At 42.2% G+C, this 23,474-nt stretch overlaps 1 protein-coding gene across 15 annotated transcripts in view; it reads right to left on the reverse strand.

Moving 5' to 3' along the window:
* The window catches only part of ARVCF (ARVCF delta catenin family member), a 258,446-nt gene that overhangs the window by 97,895 nt on the left and 137,077 nt on the right, over positions 1-23,474 (reverse strand). The window lies entirely within an intron of this gene.

The raw sequence follows: 23,474 nt of genomic DNA on the forward strand, positions 1-23,474 counted from the left end.
CTGTATCAGCCCAAACAGCTCCCCAGGAGATTACCCCTGTTAAATCACACACCACTTCTTCCCTCTGCATCTCACCCCGTTCCAGCCCCTCACCAAAAACCGTGGTCTGAACAAAGCACAGCAGGAACGTGTGAACAGCCTCGACCACAGCCCAGCTCCCACTGCTGTGTAACCCCAGAGAGCAGAAAAGGGACAGCAGGAAAGGAACTGTGCGGGAGGTCTCTGGATAGCTACAAGTCCATTGGAACACCAAAGACACAAAAATCAACAAGCCAAAGGCCACTCCAACTGCTGTACATCTTTCAAATGGAAGAGATTCCAGGAGAAAGACAATTTTCCCAAGTGCGATGCAGTTACTGTGCTGTTTCAACTACCCAAGAGAGTTCACCAATGGCTTTTTGTCCAGTAGTCTGTTTACTTCACACATTTTCTGTTTATTCCCTAAGACTGACCTTATAATCCCTACTTGTACTTGGCCAGCCCCCACACACTGGTAAGAGAGCAAGTGCCTGTGCTAAGCTCATGCTTAACTACAATAAACAGTATGGAAAGAAAAAAAAAAAAAAAGGAAAAGAAAAACAAAAGATGAAAGTGAGCACTTGGATATGAGGGAAAATGCTGAGTAAGAACCTGCTCAGTTCTCGTACCCACAGCTGTGGAAGGATGTGGATGCACTGCAGTGGACTCAGAGCACAGCTAACAGAACAGCCGGAGAACAGGATCAGAGGTCTCTCTTTCATGCCTAAGGTCCGAGCTATTAACCTCAGAAGAAGGTCAAGGAGTGACGTGATTACAAGTCAAGTGCCTCCAGGTATAATGGAAAGCTAATGGAGAACCCTTCAGAGAGAAGGGTTTAACCAGTGCCAGTGATGAAGACTGACAAGACACACGCATTTAATTTTAAGACGGTAAGTGTGAATTGCGTGAGAAACACTTACATGGTAAAACTTTGCTGCTTAGCAGGTTGGACCTAATTATTTTTAAGAAAGGTTCCTATTTACTCATAAACCTGATAATGGAGAGGTGCTCACGTGCATGCACACAACTGCTCCTACCTGTCTGCTGCAATGCTCTGAAGATTTTTCAGGCTAAGAATAAATTATTTAAGGCTCGTAAAGGAATTCCCCATCATCCCCCCAGCCTGCCCTCAGCAAACTACACTTAAATGAAATGAAGAGATTTTTGTAAGCCACAGAAGGGGCTAATGATGCCTGTTCATCTTTTGGCCTAAGGAGTTCCTTCTCCTCCCACCAGCGAGCAAGGGTGAAGCCCCTTCTCAGCTGTCAAGCAGTACTTCAGGTAAGGTCAATGCAAACCAGAGCACTGTGGACATTTCTCAGCCAACTGAGGAAACCACCATCACCCAGAAGGACTGTCTGTCCTGTTCCCCAGCCCTTGCTGTCTACAGCACAGCTCCCAAAAACCTGTAGTGCCAGCATAACTGAAATAGCTGTGTGTAGCAGCAACCAGCGACTGAAGGGGAAAAGAGAAGACATGAGCACCATTTATCCAGGCACTGTCACCAGGAAAATTAATGGGAAACCACTGGCTCCATTCAGTTTATAATAAGAGTGCTCAATATCGACAGTCAGGCCATTCAGCAAGGACTGCTATTACTGCATGACGAGCATGAATCTCAAAAAGGAAAAAGTCATTTAAGATAAGGTGGAAGTCACTTGCCCACAGGTAAATACCTTCACCAGCAAAGTAAAATAGCTCTCAATTTCTTAGTTAAGTGTGTTTGGCTTTTTTCCATTTGTCATCAGCTCTGGCTAATGGTTCCACACACTTGCTGAAAATAGACATCTTTCTATGACCACTTGCTCCTACTGGCACTGTGTATAAAGCCAGCTCTTCTAGATTAAAGCACTTGAATTGTAAAATCCTATCACATTTGTCAAGCACTCAATTATTTACATAGTACCTTTATTATTATTATTTCTGATATGCTTTTGTTTGGGACTTCACAATGGAATTCAAATATGATGAAGACTAAGACAAGATGCAGCCCAAGAGTCTGCAGTCTAAATCACTTTTAAACAGGTTCTCAGAGGGCTTTTGAGAGAGCCATTTCTCAATTAAACACACACAGATAAAAACAAGAGATCATACAGGATGAAACCAAGGACTTGCTATTAACAACCATCAGTCAGAAAACTAAACTCATGCTTTGAATGCTGCATTTCTCTGCAGTTGGCAAGACAAGCTGTTTGAACCTAGGGACAGGACAGCTGCACTTCCCTCCCACTCCTTGTTGCGGTTTTATGCCAGAAAACAGAATCTTTAATTTTTCCAGAGAAGCCCTGCCAAAATGAGGCTGCAAATAGGAGACAGTGCCTTAGTAAACTCCCAGCCAGTTTGCTCACACCCTGGCCAGAACGGTTCAAAGTGCCTAAATCCCTACATGCACACTGGTAGCAGTGACTGCCTCCCTTTCACACAAATGATCCTCCTGTGTTAGACTCCCTTTGTAAATCAGGCCTGTGCAGGGCATGCCATTTTCACCTGTTCTGGTAGAATACCCAGGTACCCAGTCTTGCCTTCTGTCCTTTATAGGCTTTCCTATGACCCATCTCCTCTATTAAAATTATGGCAGAAATAAACCAAAGTCCTCCATAAAGCATTAGCTGTCCTGGGATCATCTATACACACAGCTGTCCTTCCCAAAGTTCAAATGAAGCTGTTTTATTTTTCCTCCAATTCTTCACAAGGAATCAAAGATAAACAGTCATCCCACCCACCTTTTTTAAACAGTAGGACAGACTCAATCACTACAAATTTAGCAGCAGCAAGTCCACCACCCACAATGAGCACCCTGCTAGAAACACTGTTCCTGCCTCCAGGACTCACCCTGAGCACAGCACTGGGAATATTCTCAGAAACACACACCAGCAGGGTTCATCTTACTTTGGTTTTCAGCTTGTGGGCTTAGTTTTTTCCCAAGACAGTGTCTTTTAATTCCTCCCCAGAGTCCCCAGCAGCAAAAAACATCTCCAAAAAAGTGCTGCTGAACCCACAAGTCAGGTTTGCTGACCTGGACTAACCCATCACTCATAATGACATTAACAAGTTGTTAACAAATAAAGTCATCTGACAGAAATCTGTAATATTCCACACCTCAGCTTGCTAAATCAGGGAGTACAACAGTTAGCAACAGATAAACATATGAATGGAAGAGGGTAAGCTTGGCAAACAGTTGCAAAAGTGACACTGGAGCCTGAAGACCACCAGAAAAAGATGAGCAGAAGAGAAAAGCATTACAAAATACATGAGTCTATCCAGGGAGGGCAAAACCAAACAATAAAGCACGTCAGGAAAAGGGGAGGACAGATAAAAATGAGAAGAGAGAGAATCCATAAATGAGAAGAATGTCATGTGGAAGCCAAATCAGTGGCTTTCCCATGAAAAAAAGTGGCAGGAAAAGGGAAGGAGGGGGAAAGTATGAAAGAAATATTTCAGTCTTTAATTCCATCCTGTTAACACTGCTTTCGTTCACCGTATAAATCTTTTGGTGAACAGTAGCTCCCTCCACACATGGCAGTATATTAAGATTCTTTATTAAGGCTTTCCAAACACCATAATGTCATTCTTTGGCTTTTTATGTGGTTTGCCTAGACTATGTTTTTATTGCTAAGCTCTCATCAGATGTGTATCTTGTACTGACAGGGAAGAGATTATAAAATACAAGAAACCTGAGCACAAGCCCAGTATTTGATTTGACACAAGTGAACACTCAGGCAACAGCACAATGCCTTGTGTGTGACTTGGGGATACTTCTGCATCCATTCAGCATGAACAGAATGTGCCTGAACTGTCCCACAAAGGCGTGCGAGCAATTAATTTAGGGAAGTACAGAAAGGGGAAGAGAGCACAGATCCAGATGTATCACAACCCATCTCCCACACCACAAGCTCCTGTGCCAGCCCCAGCACTTCCAGCCCCTGGGCAGGACAGCTCATGGCTCTGGCAGATGAGCTGAGGACTGGGAGGAGGAATACTGCCCCAAGCCACGAACACCAGGGAAGCACAAGAACCACACAACACAAAGATGGAGCCAAATTAATAAATCTTGCTTACAAGGGATGACAGCATGTCAGGAAGAGCAAGTGTACCCATCTAGCTACCCGAGTGGAAGACAAAGATATCCATCCTGAACAGCAAATTGTGTCCGACACCATGAACACTTCATACCTCACAGACAGAAAACTAGCCTGATTCTACACTTAATTCAATTATCTACGTCAACAGTGACCAAACACATCAGCATTTACAGCCTCCCACCATTTATCAGTTCACACACGCAGAAATTAAATCAACTCCTCAACAAGGAATCATCAGCAACTCTGATCAGAGAAAAACCACAGAAAACTATTTTTGCCAAGAAGTTTAAACTGAGTGCAGCTCCATTTGGAAAATTAAATTAAACCAAAGGGTAACCATATCACTCATTTAACAAAAGCCACCAAATATATTGTAACAGGCTCTTAGTACACATCTAAAATGTGTTTAGAAACCCAGAAAATAGACCAGATAATGTGCTCTGTATACCCTCAGCAGCAGACGTTACAGCTATTCTTAATCCTAGCTTTGTGAATCTGGTAGACATAATTCATTGTGCTTTTGGATCCATAATATTTTGCAAAGCACTGCAGTTTGCTGGCTTACAAACCTGCCCCGCCAGCTCACTGGGTAGAAAGATTTCTGCTGACTTCACCTACCATTTCACTCTCACTCATCAGGGATTAGTATTTTTCCCTGCTAAGGATACAGGCTGCAAGTACCAAGTAGGAAAGGTTACACGTGTGTCTGAAGACGACTGGTAACATTTTTAAAGGTGATATATACATGCAGCGAATGAGCACTTAAGAGGCACTTTACTATTCAAGTTCAAGTAGCATATTTAAATTTCAAATATTACTTCTTTTTAAGGATACCATTGATAAAATTCTTTCAGCATGCATTTTATACCCATAACTTCTCTAAGAGGAAGAGAGATCATCAGAGAAGCCTCTGCATCCTTTACAGACTTTCATGAAGAAATTTCTCCTCTTCACAACTTCAACACCTGCACATGCACCACAAGAAATAAAACCATTTTTTATTGGAGAGTATTTCATGTAATGTTAAGAATATAAGAAACCATAAAGGTAGACTAACAAGCATTTCTGGTCCAGTCCTCTACTGGTAAGGTCACACCTCAGCACTCTGCCCATTCTAAAGCACTGCCATGTTCTGCAATGAATGTGGTTTTCCATCACAGGGACTTGCACTCCCATAGTAGGTTTCTATCTTCATACTCAGGAGGAAAAGAAGCAAATTTTAATAAAAATCCATATAATTAATCTCATGAAATTTTACACAGTTAAAATGGCAAGTTCAGAACAAATCACTGAGTGAGCTGCTTCAAGAACATTACCTTCACACCTGCAGCCACACTACAGCAGAAGAAAACATCAGTGAAAACTTACAACATTAAGCAGCATTTTGCAGTTTAGCAGTCAAGCAAGTTCCAATGGTCAGCAGCAAAAAGCTTCTGTAAACCGTCTGGAGCTCGTTTCTACTAAGAAAGTTTTACAAGAGAACTTATTAATTGTCAGGACCAGGTGGAGAGATGTTAAAAGTCTTCATCATGAATGACCATGCTACAGCACAAGTGTTCACTGTTCTTAGCCTTGGAGCAATATGAACTTGATGACAGAACAATGGAATTATTTCTAAAAGAACACAAGTTCACGGAGGTTTGCAACTCAGCTGAATTGCCCCACAGTGTGCATTAACTATCCAGCCTACCCCGCTCCGTCAGTGCGGGGCCATGTACGGATGCAAACACAGCTGCTGCACTGGAAGAGGAAGGCTCTGCAGTACCCTGCCTACCCCACAGCAGCTCTGCTCTGCAAGGGTACATCTGTGCCTCAGGACAGACAGTAGCTGTATCAGAGCTGATCATTCCACATGCACACATGGATGAAGCGAGCGCCAAACAAAGAGACCTCACGCTGCCGGGAGCTGGCCGGGCTCAGCTCAGAGTCACAGGGCCAGGGTGGAAACTGGCGTGTGTTGACATCATTTATGTGTGAGAACGCTGGTGGCTGAGAGACAGCTCGAGCATTAGCTGCAGTCTGCTCTCCCAAAAGCCTGGCAGCAGTAGTCTGGAGGAGGCAGTCCCCAGCCCATCAAGAAATAACAAGTGACAATTCAGGAAAGCATGTTTGCTATCCATTCATGCGTGCATGCAATCCTGGGCCAAACAGAGGATGTGCTAAAAGGTTTTCCCCAGAGGAAATGTGTTTATTAATTAATATGTACTGAATTAATTGGTTCCCCATATGCTCTGCTGTGCTTCTAAGACTGGAGCCCTGTTGTTACTGGAAGGTGTCAGGCGTGATGACTACCCAGAGGTTCATCAGAACACTTCAGTCAATCTGAAATACTAATCTGTGTTTTTGCATTCATCAAATTCACAGTGTATCCATCTAAGGGAGAAGCCATGGAAAAAGCATTTAAAATCTCCAATCCATAAAAACTTTTAAAAAGCCAACACATGCTCTTACTTCAGACACAAGTGTGGTATATAGCAGAAGCACAGAAGGAAAGTGCTGATCTGAGGCCATCAGTTCATCTCTTGGCCCCTCACCTGCAGTAACGCTGGTTGCTCCTTTCACACACGGTTACATTCCTTAGATCAACCTGTTCCTAGCAACTGGTGCCACTACTACCAAACTAACCTTTACATCCACCACATCCTCTCCCACTCCCTTTCATCAGTGCAGGAGAGGTATTTTTGCATTCTGACTACATCTGGCACAACTCTGTACAATGACATCATTTTTCTTATGTTATTAATCTCTCAATGAGATACTTTATTCATCACATGTCAGTGTCAGCTGGCAGGGACCACAACTCCTGTCATTCCTAGTACTCCAGCACTCATCCTGCACCGACCTCTATGTATAAGCTCAAGCTGTAGTAGCAGAGGAGACAGAGCAGTCCTACAACCTCCCTTTTGTAAGCACACGCCTGCTCAGGTTGTGCATCCTCATCACTGACAGAGACAATTTACACACCAAGACTTTCCTCCTCCACTGCAATGCCACCTCTCCCAAACCCCTTGGATGCACCCACAGAGTGCAGAGGCCAGAAAAGCCTTTGTCAGAGTATGGGAGGATGAGTAGTCATTATGGTAGCCTCTCTAGCAGATTCAGAGACCTTTGATGTTTATCTAGTCCATGTCTCCAATTTCAGCATTCCCTCACACACACAATACCCACTTAGTCCGATTCAGAAACCTGAACATCAACAACTGTAATTACCATACCCAGTGGTGAACTCAGACTGCAACAACAGCATCACTGATGCAGGCGATGCTGGTCACCCTGGCTCCCTTTCAGAAATAGTCTGAAGTTGATGTCTACAGTAGAAAAGGAGCATCTCAGCTGTATTAAAATACTGCGTTGCAAAATTTTACTATCATACCACCAGTACAATACACTGCTTACTGCAAGCTGAACAAGCCCAAGAACCAGTCATTTGATGTCATTCAGACAGAAACTGCTCTCACAGCATCAGAAACATCTCAGGTGCAGCCATAATTCCATTATTTAATTCCATACAGCCTGTGCTCAGGCTGCAGTAGCAGAGTGGGGAGAGCAGTCCTACAACTACCCTCCTGTAAACACACACTAGCACAGGCTTGAGATTCTTGAGCTTAAAATCTCAAGAATATGAAGCTGAAGACAGCCTAACTGTACAACTTCAAAGAGTCAATTCTGCTGCAGGAAATGGTTAAAGCACATCATAAAAGAAACATTTATCAATATACACAGGTGTGATGGCAACATGTTCAAAACAGCTTCCTACAGAGGAAGACACTACCAGGTCATGCTGGTAAGCAGCAGAAGAGGCTGCAGACAGGCATAAAATCACATTCCTAAATCAGAGGCCTTGTTAATAGTAATTTCTTTACAAGTACATAATAACTGGAACAAAAATTAAAGCTACCTTCAGAGAACAACATCTGCTGTAAGGCAGGCTGCAAACAGTCAGCAGGATCTATGCTACCTGTCTGGCAAGCATATTTTCACTTTATAATGGGCATATGACAAGCAAGACTTTGAAGCGATCCGTGTAAAACATTAGCTCACAACGCAGCGGTTAGAACACTGCAAATGAAAAAGGTGGGATGACTCCACCTGTCTGGGAGAGCTGTTTCTGAAAGATTTGCAACATGCCACACAGCACCAGGTACAGCAGTTTGTCTTTCCAAGAGATGGCAAACCTCTCTTAAAGCAATGAACTGCTCCTCTTTAATTCAGCGTATCTGCCCCACCCAGTGATTAAGTCCTTTGACATTTTATTTAGGAGGACGTATTTCTCTTCCAGATGCTAGTAAAAGGCAATGTAACAGCAAAAAATGATACATGTTCAGCTTCCAGCCACTCTGATACAGCATAAACCTACAGAAAGGATTTGGAGAAGCAGTAACTACCCACAACATCAGATCAGCATAACCTCAATAACCCCCTGCACACAGACTGAGCTGTTCCTGAAGGCACCTCTTTGCTCTTCAAGGATTCAGGCTCAAAGGGATCTTTTCCATGCACTTCACTTTATTTTGGTTCGCTACCCTGCATGCAGATACAGAAGACTTCATAGCACATTTGCTTCCCACCTGCAAGACATTAATGATTAATATCCAAGCATATCAACTCTACACAGCTGTTGGGCTTTCCTTTTTCCTCCATTTCTTCATTGCTTGCTTTGAAGAAAAAAGAACAGGAATATTACGCAAAATCCAGCTAGAGATATTAAAACATTGCAGTATTTTTCAGTCTCAGCAGAATAGCTGGGGAGTCAAAGGTTTTAATCAAAGGATTAGGAAAAACAGTTTCAAGTACACAAAGTGCATGCCAGATCAAATCCTGTCTTCTGTCATACAAGGTAACTGTTATCCAGTGGACTAATTTGCAAACATAATTTTAGCTGTTTTTTATATAAATCAGACTAAGTGAAAAGATGTGAAGACATGATTTGTACTGTCAGCTTCACACTGGGAGCATGGACACTGAGGATGGAGGAGGCACTTGTATGAGGTCCATGCTGAAGTAAGATCTGCATGCAGAGACAATTCAGTTGGTGGTGAAAGATGACATCCACAATGACTCCTGCCTGGTTCTTTGAAAAATGCCGTATTTGTTCTTTCATGTCTGCAGAGCAGCTCTGGGGAATGGCTGAGCAGAGCCCAAAAGGCAACCAGCAACAGAAGTGCCCCACGCTCACTCCATTAAGCACCAGCTCAGACCCTCCCAGACAGCTCTTGCTCTGAAGGTATTCCAGAGGAGCTTGCTCCAGCAGGCCAGGAGCTATTGCAGGTCAACTGCCAGAACGTGAAAGCATCAGACAAAGGGAGGGGGGAATACTCCAATTAGCGTCTGGTAAACAGGGAAGAAGCCACAGCTACATTTTAATTGATCTATAAATCCACATTTGTGCCATCAGGGGAACCAAGCCATTTGATTGAGATTTTGAGTATTTCTAAGATTTTTCACATCAGAGTTAAAAGGAACTTCCTGCAAATATCTCCCCAGACAAGAAGTGCTAATGACTTCTAGCAAGATATAAATATACCAAAAGCTCTCCAAAAGTTTCTGAGTCCGATTTTTACTTTCCCAGTACAAGTTGTCAGATGAGTCCTTGATGTCTTTTGTAGCTGTACATTACCTGGAGGCTGACTGTAGGAAAGGTACAGCTACAGCTTCTCAGTGTAACTCCTGACACAAATACAGTCCTGAAGGAAAAACAATGCCCTTTTGAAATAAAATTAAACCACTAGTAAAGCAGAGCAATTACTCTGGAGAGAAACCACTTTTATTAATAATAATAAAATCCATACAAGAACAACTGTAATGTATAAAATCTGCACTGGAATAGACTACACAGACCAGCATATCTATCTTTGTTCAAATTCACAATCTTTTTTCCTTAACATAAAGGTTTGCAATAGGAATTCAGGAGAAAATACCAGAAAACCTTCTGACAATTTCATATACACAGAAAAAGAATCAAAGCACAAAGAAAAAGTAAAATCAAACATTTTTATGGAATGTGCTTAAATGCCTTGCTTCCTGCCTGAAATTTGCTGTCTGATGGAGCCAAGTCCACTATGACAAATGACAAGCCTTTTTTCCATCCAGTTGCTCTTCCAGATTTTTGAGATGTTCTGGGAATGGTGGGAGGTAACAGTCTTAGCAAAAAAATAGCCAGATGACCATGGAAGTACCAAATGGCTGGATAGTTTAGTAAAGGAAGGCCAGATGAAAACACACACCCTCCCCATGCAAAAGAAGACCGGGAAATAAAATTGCCTTGACTGATATTTCTGAAGAACAATTCACAGCTAGGGATTTACTAATAATGTTCTCCCAAGGCAGGGTTTGTATGACAGCTGCATTTTATCTCTCTGGTAACACCTTTAAAAAGAAAATCAAGCCAGACGTAGAGTACACAGAGCAACCGCTCCCAGGACTGGTCTGCACAGTCATGGTCAATGTCTAAGTCTTTCTCCCTTTGTTCTTTAAAAAATAAGAAAAGAAGGAGGGAAAGATCACATCTGTGACATACCTTAGAGCATCAGAAACTCAGTCAGCTTCTGCAGTAATCTGAATCACCCCTCTGACTGCCCTTGAACCTTCTCACAAGATCCGAGCCCTGCACAGACAGGATGCTGTACTTCAACAGGTAAAAGAGAAAACCTGCAGAACTGAGGTCAGGGGTCTACACCTCTGGTAACTGCTTTTCTTTTTCATTGGCAGAGGCAATGGGCTACACATGGTGTGTGTGAAAGAATGAAAGCTAAAGCAAACAGCTTGCACGTCTTGTTAAATTATCTGTACTGAGTAAGAACCATAAAAGCCACAGAACACAGAAAGGGATTAGGAGGTACAGCAAAAAATGAAAGATCCAAAGTTTAGGACCCAGTCATCGAGTGTGAGGTATCTGGAGTCCTACAGCTGACCAGGGGTTACAAGAAGAATCCATGAGCATTCCAGTGTAAGCAGCTCTGCTGACTGATTATTTGGGCCTAAAAACTAGTTGAGGAAAAAGAAACAGCAGCTCAGAGAATGGCAAAATGAAGACAGACTTCTAAGTGTACTTTAACAGTACCTGGCATACTGTGCTACAGACATGATCTAATTAGACAGTAAGTCAAATATCAGCATCTCATGACTTGATGATCTCTTCTATTGTATCAAAGACCCTGAGAATTTTTTGACATTTGAGAAAACTAAGACAGTATTTTCAGAATTTCCCATTGCATGTGAGTCACTGGGAGTCGCTGATGAACTCCCTCTGAAGGAAGCAGGCCATTGTGCTGTCTTTCCAGCAAAAGCCACAGTGTGTTTTCTGTTTGTGGTGTTTAATCATTAACGAGAGAAGGGGAAAAAAAAATCTTTTTTGCTAGGGCACAGCTAATAGTAGAATGAACTACCTCATTCATCTAAATAAAGTCAGCTCTAAACCATGCAATAACCATTTAAGTGCCTGCTTTGTTAATTATTTCACTGTTTATCTAATTCGTTATGAGCATCTAAATAATAAGCTCATTCAGCATTAGCCAAGATCGGACACAGAAGACACCCATTCAGCCTGTCCACCCTTCTGCCCACTGGGGGTCTGTCCCCTACAGCCTCACCCAATTTTATTGAGTCTCTGACTCCCCTTGAGAATGTTCAATCACTCCACAGCTCAGTACAGCACAGCTTTATGAAACCTTCCTGTCTCTTCCACCATTAGTTCCTCTATGGCCTTTGTGTAGATTTTTGGGATGCTGACCTCCAATTTTCCAATTTTGTTTCAGGAAAAAAGGTCACCTTCCAGTGTGAACAAGGACAATATTCCCAATGAGAGAAAACAGGTAAATTGTTTCATTATTAATCCACTTTCCTTTTCCTCACCTGTTGCTTCTGAATTCTTTATTTTGCATACAGCTGCAACAACTGCTCCTCTGAAAATCAAGATTTCTAGAAATACACCATAGAGCTCACTTAGGAAACAAGGGCAACACACCTTTAAGAGGGCACAAGGAATTGCACCTGCACCTCCCACATGACCTCAATTAAATCCTGCATCCACTCCCTTTCAGAAAGGCACAGCACTTGTGATTCCCTTAAGAAAAAGTACATTTCACCTTTCTATGCTTCATTTCAGTTTGGCATTTATATAGCTCAGAAGATAACTACATCTTTTTCTGGTGCTGTTAGCATACGATTAAGTGTTCCTCAAAGAGGGGCACCTTTCTTGGAGATGGTAATTGAAGTCAGCACATGGACTGCCCTGAGAGCCTGTATTAGCAGTTCAAACACTGTTGTTCTCTTCCACTCCTGAGGAGTGAACTAATTTTCAGGTGGAGTGCAATAGCTGGAGCCTTGGAGAAAAACAGAAATGGCAACGTGTCTGGGAGCCTTCTACTTGGTGGACAAGCCCATCACAACAACACTCCCAGTGGCAAAACACAACTGGAACAAATCAAAACAAAGCCAGAGCCACACTTGAGTTCCTACTGAGGGAGTGGTGTTTTCCTCCAGTATTTCCTAACAGTGGTCAGGGTGGGTGGGTGTGGGGAGCCAAAGGCTTCAGTACAAACTGTTTATTGAAATAATTCCCTTTAATTGCCCTCCCTCGCACTGCAGTTCTTAGCCATGGAATCACTTGTGCCCTGGGAAGGGGCAAGTATGTACCATTTGTGACTGAAATTAAAGCAAAGTAATTAACCAGCCTCTCAATTTCTGCAAGAAAAGCTTCTTAAGCTGATAATGAATTTAAGCATTTGAAAGTAGTGAAACTGATTTTCCATGTAGCAACAGTATAGCAACTGCCAAATGCTTTCCTCCTGACTGTTCACTGAGCACCTGAAATGATGCAGATCATTACTTCAGCAGGCACCAGAGCTGTTAATCTCAAGATTTACACAGGAGGCAAAAACTTATATTGCAACATAGCCACAGAAGTGCAACTGTACAATGTATGCAAATTCTATATGAAACAATAGGCTCTTCTGAGACACTACAGTAATTTGGGTGTGAGAAAGCAAAAAGACTTAAATCTGCACAAATATTTTAAGGACAGCCAGGGTGAATTTACACAGCACACCAACTGTCAATTAAAAACATTAAACAAAAGCCAACCATCTCAGTCTGTAATTTTCTGCCTCCCAACTGCTATGTAGGCACACTGTTTAGAGCAGCTGCGTTATTAAGAAAGAAAAAAAAAAAACGAGGCAGCTCTTTGCACTCACACAGTTGTGTGCAGAACTTTGACCCTGCAGTGAAGGGCTTAGCCTATGTTTAGGCCAGCAGAACCTACGTGACTTGTGTCCCAGATTTAGCACTGAGAGGAAAATTCATCTCCAGCATAACTCTATTAAATGAATGTGGCATCATTTTAGTCAGGAGCCAAGTCTGGCTCATACAACCAAGGCACAATTAAGTATCAGGCAAGCAAAATGTTGCAAGGCAGAGAAACTTCCCAACTAAGTGTTATAAACCAGGATAAATAAACCACAATGACAAGGGGCATCTTTGAATTACAACTCCATTACAGTCAAGCCGTAGATTCTCAGCCACTTCGCAAAACTGAGAAAAAATGTGCTTGCTTCCCATTTTGCAGCTGGGCAGCTGCACTCTGAGTGCTGCATCAGCAGCAGTGGGTACTGTCAAGCTCTTCCCTTGTCACCCACTCCTATACCCCAGGAACCATTCTTATCCTTCAAAAGATACTTTTTCACAAACTCATGGGATTCACTTTCAGTCTATTTCTTCACACCTCATTTTTAAGATCTCTTAGGAAGCTCAAGCAGTCTAACTCAGGTCAGTACCACAGCAGCTACCCTAAAATGGAAAGCTCAGCCTGAGCAGAACACTTGGTGATGCAGGACACCTTTGATCAGGAAACTTCACTGAGCTATCATCCATACCAACACGTCTCAGGCACAGCTCTGCTAAATCCATGTCAGCGCAACAGTTCAAATGAAGGAACACATTGCTTCTGCAAGGAAAAACACATCAGAAGAAAACAAAAGCCAGAGGGGGGGAAAAAAAAAACCAACTGGAAGCTTTTATTATTTTTCTTCTTGAGTACTGTACTGCTCTCCCCCACCTCTGAAATGGTTCTGGAACTCTCACAAACACATTGAAAAGACAGAAGCATACAAGAGACCTTGTCCCGGAGGCACAAAACAGAACTGGGTCACAAAATTGGGTAACATTTGACTTGCTCAGGCCAACACAATAAGGCAAAAAATGAAGTTTTGATTGGAATGTGGCCATGCTGGCTCAAAGCAGTTATCTCCTACACTGATTTCAGTACTGATGCCTTGAGCAACAGCAGTATCACATTCTGTATTTTGAAGAGAACATGCTTGGATTCATCCTCCACATTGCACATCCACAGCATCCCTTCTCCACCCAGCAGCAAAGAGGAAGGACCTTTCATAACCTTTTCCTGAGCTTAACTAAAAATCACCTGATACTTGTCAACAGAAGCAAGAGCAAGGATGACAAAATGTCATCTAAGAGCAGGCACTTGACCTTCCCCTCTTGCAATATCTGAACGCACCTACCCAGGTGCTGCCATTCCTGCGACACCGTGCACAGAGTACGAACGGAGCCCCGAGCCCCTGCTCCTCTCCATTTAGACTAATCCATTTTGAATACCACACATATCTTAATATAAGATGACTTCTAGAACAGTTAACCCTGCACTGCTTTACCTATTCAAAAATTTGCACTGCTTCTCTGCTGCTACAAAGAGTCCCGGAGATAAAAATGTTCAGGTCTGCTCCTATTCACTGTCATTCTGTAAAGGGATTCTTAATCCCTTTTTTTTTTTTTAATTTTTCTCTCCCATAGAAGGAAAGGAGGCAAGATTTATTTCCCCAAAATTGTTGAAACAAGACAGATGAACAGAGGAAGGCAGAAAGCAGTGTGAATGCAGCAAAAGTGGATAAACACTGAGGTGAAAGCACAAGGGTGGGACCCTGCTGGGAGACAGAGTAAGAGCTATTAACACCACGCAGTGCAAACCATGTTTAGACAAACCCTGAGGATACACATCTGGATGGTATTGACAGAAGTGACCTTGCTACAAAAGCAGGGACAGCACCAGCTCTCCAATACTACAGGAGATGTCTCAAGGAAATAAAGGCCCTGTTTTCATTTGTGTTACATAAATTGAAATAATTCAACCACCTTCCAACAGTATTTTACACTTCACAATCACTTTTATTTCACATAATGGGAAATTCATAACCAGCATTCATTTTAAAAGCTATGTATTTCATAGAAGAGGAAACTGAGGCACAGACTGTCAAGAGATTATTCCCCAGTGCTTCAGTGCCTCCAGTAATCCTGAGTTTACACAGCACAGTGGTCAGCCAACAGCAGTAAGTCTAAAGTGCATCAGTGTCTGACAAACAGACTCCCATCTCTTCCATCATTCGAAGAGAAGGCTCTGGTTCTTTAACTTTTCAGGCCACTGAAGAGCCCAGGTGAAAAAGTTTATTCTTTCTGTGTGGCAGATTTTGTGAAATGTCCCACAAATGGAAGGTTGCCTCTGGAACTCATTTATCAGGAATTTCAGCAATGCTCTACACAGATGTTGCACATCACTTTAGGCTCCTGCTAAAATGCAAAATGTTGTTGAACTCAAACATGAAGGATTAACTCTACAGGAGTTTAAACTGCAGGACTCCCATGAACACTGACTGCAATTCCCTCTCATGGCAATGAGACTATCCCAACATCCAAGAGCTAAACAACCAAAGCAAAAAACTTGACAGTGCTGAAGTCCACTGGCACGATGTGCCTGGCCAGGGCTCTGTAGGCCACACCTTGTCCTCTTCTCCTCACACTTTTTTCCCCACAACTCAGCTGAAATTTCTATGTGTTTGCTAAACTTTCCCTAAGCACTTTCCCTAAGCACAATCCCTAAGGATTCTAGTCAATTTTCTTAAATTCTCAACATCAGCAGCTATTTCTGCAGTGGTTCTAATCTCCTTCAGTATTTCCAACAGCATTTTCTGTCTCTGGTTCTTCACTGCCCACCCTACCTTACATCTGATGCCCAACATCCATATCCTTCAGTATGTGCCTGAAGCACTCAGACTCCCATTTTGTGACTCTGAAAAGCCAGCTCTTCGACCACGAGCAGGAGCCATTTCTTCCTCGCCTTTCACAATAACCTTTTCCAACTGTCAAACACAATTCACGGGAGCTCTGCCTCAGAGTTTTTATTACCAGCCCCTTTCAATCAAAGGCACTGGGCCAAAATAAACCACCTCACTTATTAGTCCTGCAACTTGCTGTCCATCACTGCTATTATTAGCATACTTTGCATTGTGTCCTAGGGATTGCTCATTTTAAGAGATGTATAGGGAACAGGATGACAAAGTGGGATTCTTGACTCTTTCAATGGCCTAGCAGAGAGCCTGAGGAACAGGGATGTACAGAAACTACCCCAATGGCATCCATCAATAGAGGCAGAGACATGTTTACCTTCTTTACAAGAAGCTTTACAAGCTGTAAGTGTTCAGGTTATTTGTAGAGCCTCAGTTCCAATTCCACAAAGCCTAATCTAAATTTTTGCTGAAGTTGCTGTATTAATAGCAGTTTCTTTCCTCCTGGGAAGTATCAACACTATCATCTCTTGGAATCTTTAATATAGACTAATAACAAAGCAAGGCAAAAAGCAAACTACAAAGGAGACAACAACCCAGCTTAGAGAAGTTCTTACCTTTTAGTTGGCAAGCAAATGAAAACTCCCTATCTACAAAGGTAGATTAAGTATTTCAGAAACGTATTTCTTATTCCCTACATGGTGAGAAAAGCCTTTTCCAATGGATTGAAGTCCCTCAGTTCAATCTTAACATTAACATAAACATCTCAAGTATTTTCTGCTCTTGCAGATCATCTATGTGCTTTTTAAAAACCTTTTTCTCAGAAAAGTAAAAAAAGTTCTCTAGTCTCCAAACTGAAGCCAGCTCTACATACACTCATAGGTCAAATCTTGAACCCTACTATTTCTTCACATGGACAGTAAGAAAAGCAGGCCCGTTGTAACAAGTCCAAATCCTTAAGAAGTGTCTCAGTCATGTGAACGTGAGCTGGAAAACAGAACACCGTTCTGTAAATTTTCTAGTCTTACAACCAATTTTGACTGTCTGTCGTACACACACGCTTCTCTTACAAAGCCTCTTCTGTCCTTTTTGTGGCTCACCAGCTCAGTCACTTTATAGAGATCCTTCTGGGGAAAACTATTTTTTCTTCTTTGCACCCTTGCTGCTGATTTCCATGGTAATTAATCAACAGATGAGGTTCACTATAGGCCATCATTCCTTGTTACTGCACAGCTCACCACAGAGTTGGTCTGTCCATCTGCTGTGCTGGTGAGGCTGGCTGGTGCCACAGGATCTGCTGGCAGGCTCCAGGGCAGGCAGCCAAAGAGCTGCTGGCCTTCCAGCAGCATCATCCTTCTTCCTTAAAAATGCCACATCCTTCTCCCACAAACACACAGCAACTGCTCTCCAGCTGAGCCATCCAAATTGCTTTACTACCTTAGCATGAAGATATATCCTGAGCTTTGAAACAAAACGTTTTTGCACTTGAAGGATGTCAGGGGTTACCTACAGAAACCTGTCCAAGTATCTCCCTGGGTTGTCAAACAGCCAAGCACAAGAAGAGCAGTCATTTTGACAGACTAATAGGCCAGGACCAGGTGTCTACAGCAAGAGCCATTTTCTTGGTCAAAAGAGTGCCTTTAGGAGTAAGTTATTACGTAGTGGTTAAACGATACCCATAAAACTTCTCTGATTTAAAGCTAATTTGATGTAAATGAAATAAATCACTGGGTAGCCCTAGTTTTACTAGCTTGATTAGTTTTAAGCTCTTTTCCTAGTTTATTGGGCAACATTTCCAAAAGCCCTCAAGTTCTCCTGATGCCTGGTATTCCTCCCACCAGTGTAAGCAGATGCGTATCTGGAAAGAACACAACCCTATTACTTTGCTTATAATAGCCAAATAGACCTTATGGAAACAGATTTCATCTCCTATGCACAGGAAAGTGTCAACAATGCAACCATGATCTATGGAGGCGATGAAAGATGGAGCAAAGTCTTTTGGAACCAGTTTCCACAGGAGCAACCCAAGCAGATGCATGGCTGCACCCAGCAGCATGAGAGGACACAGGGCTTGTGCTGCAGCCAGCTTCTGGCTGGACACATCCAAGAGCAAACCACACACTAGAACACATCATCACCTCCTGATGTACTTGATTCCTCAACATGGTACTGCAAAAATAACATGGCTGCATCACAATGATACAGTAGGAAAATCATATACCTTGGATGTTTCGTCCTGTATTAACATAAAGGATTTTCCATTAGGCAAGCACAGTCTTTCAGTAGCAGAGTAATGTTTCATGGGGGAAAAAAAAACCCACCAGCTTTTCAGTTTCTGAATAGGAAAAAAAAAGCATTTACAGATATCCTTTTGAAAAAGGACCATTGAGACCAATTCTGTTGTCTACTTCAGAGATCTTTAAAAGACATTTTGTAATTTCAAGCCAAGGCACATCACTCTGCCATGGGGAGGGAAGAGGAAAGAAAGGGGAAAACAATTTAATTTCCCCTGCTCATCTGAACACGCATCAAGTGAGCCTTTCAACAACCTCATAAAAATGTGTGAGGCAGACAGAAAATAATTTAGGATCCATTTAGAATTTATTGACTTGGCCTGGTCATACGTTTGATAATCTATCTTGCTGTTGGTATGGCAAATGGGGAAAATAAAATTAAAGCTGATCTGTGAAAACTGGCAGCCTTAGTTTTAAATGGAGCTTCAAACCATAACCAAAACAAAAAGTATCTCATCTCTCTTTGGAAAATACACTCAAATGTCTTCAAATTAGCTATATTTATTCCAAAATAACTTCCTGAAGAAGAAATGGGCTACAAAACCACTCGTGGTGGTAGATACAAGAGACCGAACACTTCAAGACTAGTCACTGGCCCTTTGCTCCTACTGCTCCATGTGACCAGTGAAAGCTTACAGGAGCTCTACTTCAGAGCTACTACCTGAGAGAAGCCCAGTATTCTACATCCTTGCTGTATCAGTTTGCCTTATTTAGTACATCCTGCCTGAACAAAGTCACAGTATTTCGTTGAGGGTGAGATACTAATTTATCTGTGGAAAGGCAAGGGTTGTTTAAGCCAAGAAGAGCCTGTCAAGCATGGCTACATGATCTCTAGCTTTCTGTTACACAACAATTCATCCTTTCCCCAGTCCTTCCCCATCACAGAGCCAGGATGTTGCCAACTTTGTCAGAATGACTTCTGCAACAATGGCTTTACGTGGCACAGGACCGTGCCACCGCCTGCCACTGAGAAGGTATCTGCACCTCTTAGGGAAGCTCACTACATGAATTATTTATAACTCTGGTGGTTCTACAGAAAGGCTTCAAAAACAAAATCTTAAAGAATTCTCTCAAGGGTAAAGTGCAAAAATAGATTAAGAGACATGAGATGCCTCCCATTTCTTTGGTTTATTTTTTAACTCTTCAAACTTAGGTCAACTTCACTCCTGGACCTGGGGAATTTTTGAACCCCAGGCTGCCTGTAGCAAACCAACCAAGGCATGCAAGCAGATCTCAGCTTGGACAGAAGACAAGAGTGCAAGAATCCAGATACTATTCACTCTCCCTAGCTTATGTCTGGAGTAGGTCATCTGAATTTGATTGTGTTTCAAGAGAAAATAGAACATCCAGTGGGAGTTTTTTAAATTTAATTTTGAATATACTTGTGAGAAGGGCTGGGGAAGAAGCTTCTTGTTGCAATGTCTTTCAGCTACAGAGAAAGCAATCCAACCTCTTACAAAATAAGAAACACAGCAGAAAACAGAAACAGCCAAAAGTTTTTCAGATCAAGCCCAGTGTTACCTTGCAATCTACCTCTTAATTAAGGAAGAGGTTTGGGATGCTTCAAAGGGTACAAAATTTCACTGAAAAAGCCACCACCTCAGCACTGAGAAGAGAACAGCAAAGCCTGTCCAGGCTCAGTACCAACCTCAATGGCCTCCCCCCAGGATTATCTCTGTAGCCTCCTATTCAATGCTGTTTAACACACCACAGCACACATTTTAGCTGCTAATTCAGCTCTCTGGTCAAAACAGGAAACAGAAGCAAACAGATCATTTCTCCCCAGACCCTGATTTCAAACCAGTGATCATTTATTTATGCACAGCAGTGTTCACAAATTCATCCCCAGCAGCCCCTGGAGCACAAAGCTCAGTAACCTGATATGGTTTCCATGAGCCCAAATACAGAGACTGAAGAAAGGACCACCAGAACAAAATAAAAAAAGCAGTAAACTACAAGAGAGTCGATGATGTTTCAAGGCATGTAGCAAGTCTCTCCTACTGATCAGTCTGCCAGTTCTTCAACTGAACCACAACTGAAAAGCCAATTTAATAAACATTTCTCGTTTCAACAGGCAGGACACCACCAGGCATCAAGAAATGTTGCAACTCAGCAAAAAGATAATGCAGTGATCATTGGGTGGGTATAGTAGAGGGATTATTTTACAATTACAGCAACAATGAAAAAGCAATTTATACAGTAACACGCTGATGTACTGGCAAGGGCCTGTCCAAAGGGATTAAGTAAAAAGTCTGACACTGACTACAGACAGAAGAATGTCTTTAGCAAAAGGGTTATTAACTTCCCTAGACAGTGGTATTTCTAAGTAATGTCCTTTAAAGACAGCATCTTGCGTTTAGACCCGTTTTAGGTAACGGAGGCACAATGCACAAGTAAGAAATAAAGATCACTTTGAGAATTCTTATTTATGTAAAGAAAAACAAAAGCATATATGAAAAGGCTAGGTCACTTTTCATCACTTCAGAAAGCAAAATACCTTAATTTCTTGGGTTAAAAATGGTCAAGGAACCCCAGAGGTGACACAGGTAGTTCTTGGGGAGCTCCTGCCGCAGCAGTGACTTTGACAGAATATTTCAGGAGCTCTCAGCAGGAATATTAGGGAAGCAACCATGAGAGAGGAAGCTATCCAGGAACACCTGGATGGACAGAATGGTTCAGAGCGTCTCTTGCTGCTGAAGCAACACCCCCAGTACTCTTTGGAAAAGAGCTGCTTAACAGAAACTACTTGCAAGGATAACCTGCCGGTATATCAGGCTCCCTTCCAGAGCAGGGAACATCCAACCGAGAGGGAAAAAAACCACCATGCTTCAGAAGAGAAATTCCGGTAGTTCAAAGGGAGGGCAGATGAACATTTTTACAAACCACAGAGCTTTTAGCTCTGGTTGATTTATTAAATGGGTCGTCCTCTTTTTCCTATCACTTCAGGCAACAGTTGAATTATTCAATGAGCTCCAGTTGACTATGTTGTTTCTAAAACACTTGGGCTGCCTCTGGGGAAGGAAGACAAGAGGCGAGGGGGAATAAAAACATGTTTAAAAGTTAAAGAATTTAACAGAAGTGGGTCCTATTCATTTATGAGAAGTCTCAGAAGCAGAGAGGAAGTCAACCATTTCTGCGAGTCTCCTGGCTAAGGAAACTTTTACCACATGGAGAAGCGGAGATGTGCAGCTCAGCTGCAAAGCTCACAGCATGGGGGCAGCCTTGCTGCTCCCGCACTAGGCCAAGGGCGATGCCCCTTCTGCTCCCACAAACAGGATTCATGGCTCCAGCCTCAGGGAGACCCACTACGTGTTTGGAAATAAACACGCGCTTTACGCTCTGAACTTTCCCATCCCTAACAGAACTGTCAGAAGAACTTCTCCTGCAGTCCATTTGAGAGAAAAGCAGTTTTCAGACAATCCTTCAGAGGTTATTAATGGCAGTACTTTTTTTTGCCAGCCCAAAGCAGAGTGACTTGAACTGGACAGGGAGAAAAGGAATGAAGCCAGCCTCTAAGCAAGGCAAATACCAAACCATCAGGCTAACAAAATAACATTCCTCTGAACACACCATTTCTCACGGATCACCAGTTCCAGGACTTAACTTCATAGTGGCACGTAATTAATGAAAACACTGTGTGATGGTCATGTGAACAGAGGTTAGTTTTCAGATGTTTTTCAGATTTCAGCAGTAGCAGAAGGGGTTGGTCATGAAGCAGCAGATGAGCTCTTGCAAAACTATTTATCATCTAGCAAGAAGGGATATTTTCTCCAGAGAAGGTCAGCTTGATAGAAGAAAGCCTGTTGACAGCAGGGAATCCCGCTATCATTTGTGCTTGCTCAGTAATCGGAGCTGGATGCAGGAAAACACAAGGATCCATCAGCATCAGCCAAGACAAAATCAAATCAGGAAATACATTAAAAAATTAATATAATCAAAAAAAGCAAAGGACCTGACAGCAAATCACTGAAGCCAAAACCACATACTGTTCTTCACTACACTAAAAAAAAATTTAAAAACCCCAGAACCTGTAGATAATTTACTCACAGAAGACATATTTTACTACTGCTCTCAAACACTTGAAAATCGGATATGTGTATTTTAAAGTAAAATGAGCTATCTATGACTTCTTTAAAGATTACAAGAAGTTTACAGGCACATAATCTATAAAGACACAACCAGAGCATTCTGATCGGAGTAAATCAGACAATTCCACATGGCAACTGATGCTAAATATAAAGATTAAAACCAGAATGCAGCATCAACAGCTGATAAGAACTTTGGAAATGTAAAAATGGTAAAAGCCAGCAAAACACAAGTCAGAGCAAATTATCAGCGGCCCAGAACTGGGCCCTGTATATCTGCCAACCCTGTCAAGTTTCGTGGGCCAAGCACCAGTACTGGATATTGAATTCTCTCTCTTCACCCTCAGGTGAGATGGGGAAATGAACAGTATATACTCACCGAATTTATCTTCCCTGAAGAATTCCCATTTCTTTCAAATTTTGTCTCGAACCAAAACACTCCATCCCAACTGCTGCATTGTCCTGCGTACCTGATTTGTTTCTTCCTACTAACTCCTACATGGCTTTGATTACAAAACAGGCAAGATCAATTTTCCAGTTATCTCCTAATATTTCTTCCTGTGTCTTACTAAAATTTCTTCCCAGCTTCTTCTTTGCTTACCGTTTATCTTTTGTACAGATGAAGTCTGTCCGATCCAGCAAGTCCAGGTTCTCATTACTGCAGAAGTAGCACTGATGCAGGAATTTTAAATATGTGGGTTTAGTTGGTACGTGCTCATTGGGATAACTGTGAATGCAGTGTAAGAATTACTCATTGCAGTGATTTCAAAAGGATACTTTAATAGCTTTTTGCAAAAAAGGAAGTTTGAGCTTCTGAATCACCTATGTAAAACAATCAAATCTGCCTGGTTTTTTTCTGAACTAAGAACATAGTCTTTTTGTTGTATTCCAGTAAAGCTGCTTCATTGTAACCGGGCTTATTGCACA

The sequence above is a fragment of the Corvus hawaiiensis genome, chromosome 18, assembly GCF_020740725.1.
Source record: "Corvus hawaiiensis isolate bCorHaw1 chromosome 18, bCorHaw1.pri.cur, whole genome shotgun sequence".
Taxonomy (NCBI): Eukaryota; Metazoa; Chordata; class Aves; order Passeriformes; family Corvidae; genus Corvus; species Corvus hawaiiensis.